This window comes from Bidens hawaiensis, unplaced genomic scaffold (assembly GCF_021521415.1).
Source record: "Bidens hawaiensis isolate Kalapana, Puna unplaced genomic scaffold, B.hawaiensis_p1.1 tig00012639_1, whole genome shotgun sequence".
Lineage (NCBI taxonomy): Eukaryota > Viridiplantae > Streptophyta > Magnoliopsida > Asterales > Asteraceae > Bidens > Bidens hawaiensis.
The window spans coordinates 780,950-784,164 of NW_027492043.1; positions in this window are offsets into that span (position 1 = coordinate 780,950).

Below are 3,215 nucleotides of genomic sequence, written 5' to 3' on the forward strand. Positions count from 1 at the left end.
TATCAGCAAAGATTCCAAACCATGAAACAAAATCCCTATCAACAAAACATGCCAAAATAACAAACCCAGCCACAGCAAAGAAATAATCAGTTGCAGATTCAAGGGAATTAGAACAGGGGAGTTGCAAATGCCCCAATCAAAACAGGGATCAAGGAAACGTGGCTGTTACTATGGTTCCACAAGATGTAGACTTTGATTGGAGCAATCATACAGCTGAGATGGAGAAGGCTAATGTTGCATACATGGCCAAAGTTAATGAAACTGGAGAAGTTAGTGTGTAAGAAAAGATGTGATGTTGAATGTTTATGGAACAAGTGAAGCTACTTATTATGAGAAGCAAATCAAGAGTTTGGAAGAGTATTGTATGCAAGCTTACACGGTTCAGTCCAATCTAAATTTGGAGATTGAAGGGTTAAAGAAGCTGTACAAAGAAGAGAAGGTCAAGAACACAGAGATGCAAATTCAAGTGGACTTTCTTAAAAATCTAGTGTCCCCTAGAAACATTGTGGGACACATAGAGCAAATGAAACATGATGTGAAGTATAAGAAAGTTGAACCACCTTTCTTTGAAAAGTATCCATTGAAGGTGGATAAAGAGTAGAGAGAAGAATATTTGAAATAGTTCAAAAGTGTTTTTGAAGATAGAAGGGATTTTGTATAACTGTTCGACAATGTGATTGTTGACAAGGAAAGTGAGTTTGTGATAAAAGAGAAGGTCGCACCTACTAACAATGAGGAGAAGCAGGTTGAAGTTAAGGAAAAGATGAGTGAATGTTCAAGTGAAGAAAGCACATATAGCTGCAAGAGCAGAAACTCAAGTGATAAGAGGTGACGTGAGGTTGAAGACTCACTAAAAAATAAAACAATTACAACTAAATAGATAGCGATAAGTGGGTATCGAACACGAGGAGTTTGTGAAAAATGTATTAGTAAGTAGCTTAACAATTAAACTAATATTAAAAAGTAAATGACAAAATTAATTTTCAAGTTGATTTTTGATTTCATTTTACGAACTAAATTAACTAACACGAATGTTGTAAGTAATTGATTGAGCAAGTTTTTTCTCTTGGAATTTGGGTTATCACGCAACACTATTGTTTAAGTTCAATGGATAAATCATAATATCTTGATTTTGTGTAAATGTAATTGTTTGTGATTAATCAAGAACTAAGTACTCAGATTACTAGAACGCGAGGTTGTAACTTGTTAACAAATTTATATATTTTTAACCCTAATTCCTTCTACTAAATCTCAATTGTCAACGACACCAAAAACGTCTAGAACGAAACTAGGATGAAACAATTTGAAAAAGTTACAAACAATCAACAAACATCATAATTATACTAACAGCACAATTAGATAATCAATCCAAGTGCAAGAACAATAAACAAAAGTATTTTGTAATTAACCTTACATCCAATAGAAATACCAAGAGAAACTAGCCACTCATGGTTTGAGAAATTATCATAACATCAATTGTATGCAACACTAAACAAATAAAACACATCAAATAATGATTACCAATATCAAATATAATGTTCTCCACACGCCCAATTCGTTTCCAAGTGTTTCTGATTCAAAGATACCCAAAAGTTCAGCCAAAACGGCCTATTAAAGAAAATAAGATCAGTAGTTACGACATGGACCGTGGTCCACGGTTTGGACCCTGGACCACGGTCCCCTCTACGGTCACCATAGAAGGCACGGTACGGTGCACTCTGCCTCCTATGTTCCACTTGGACCGTGGTCCACGGTGTACACCGTGGGCCACGGTGGAGCTTGTTCCGGTTCTTGTTTTCTTTGAATCTCTTTCGTTTTAGCTCCGATTTCTTCATCGTTTTAACCCCGTGTTCTCGTAACATCATCCTTTAACTCTTCAACCTGCAATCACCCGAATAACTGTATTTATCTAATTTGATGAAGTTTAGTTAATTTAACAACTATAATTCTATCTTTTAACTCGATTAACATCGTCCTGACGAATCACTCGTCACATCCCCACACTTATCCATTGCTTGCCCCCAAGCAAAACTTAAACCACAATTGCTTTAAAAGCACAACAACCAAACAAGCCACAAGCCTGGCTCAGTCAAGGTCCCCAATCATTCCCTATTCCCTCATTATTTGAGGTTCGCATTATTATCACATAGCATTTTATTAAAACATAGAATTTTAGTCAACTTTAACATGCTTTCGGTTTTTATTCACACATAACACGCCGTCACTCATTAACCTTCTTATCGGTGACCATTCCATATTTTTCAATAATACTCAATTCTCCTCGCATACGCTTATAGTACCATCAAATCTCCACCTATTCATGCTTTAACACAAATACAAATCAAGAGGTCTTAAAACGGGTTGTAATGGAGCCAGGTCTAAAGTTATGGAATGGGAATATTGAAAGTGACTCTCGTGATCCGATCCGACTTGTTACATCAATACTAAATAAACAATAAATTAAACTACTATATACACTACCCACTTTGTATCACAAACTCGGGGTTAATTATATCGGGGTTAATTATATAGGAAGAATAAGTCAAAATAGGTTTACTAAAGAAACCAACCCCCCGCCCTCTCATTGCCCACGCTCATATGAGTAATGTATGAGGTCCAACCCCCAAAACCCACACTCGCGCTTATCCCGACGAGGCTTAAACCTAGTTGCCTCTATCACTTTTGCACTTATGCCAAGCTAAGGTCTCGAAATGCATTAATAGCACAAGTTCTACGGAAAATACCCAACTATCACCGCTTTCCATTTTCCCAATACTCAAGTGAATATGGATATGTTATGCGGGTTATACTTCTCAACCTCATTTATTTGTTAAAACAACTAAGCAAACTTGACTTTGAGAGAATTATGACCATAAAAAGGGAACAAAACTTTACCCCTGCTATCTCACCACTTTCCAGTGTTTTTCTTTCAATTGTCATCTTCTTTCTTTTTTTTTTTTTTTAATTTTTTTTAAATCTTTTAATTTTTAATTAAAAATTTCCATCCCCACAATTGAGATATATTGTCCCCAATGTATGGTTTAGAAAAAGTAAAAACAAGCAAACACCACCTCTTTCAGACCCGTAACACTAAACCAATTATTTCTTCCTCCTTCCTTCCACCCAAATACTAAACCGAAACACAAAATAAACAAATATACAAATAATATACAAAACAGAGTGCACTTGATTTGATGAAGCCCCCCTCAATAATA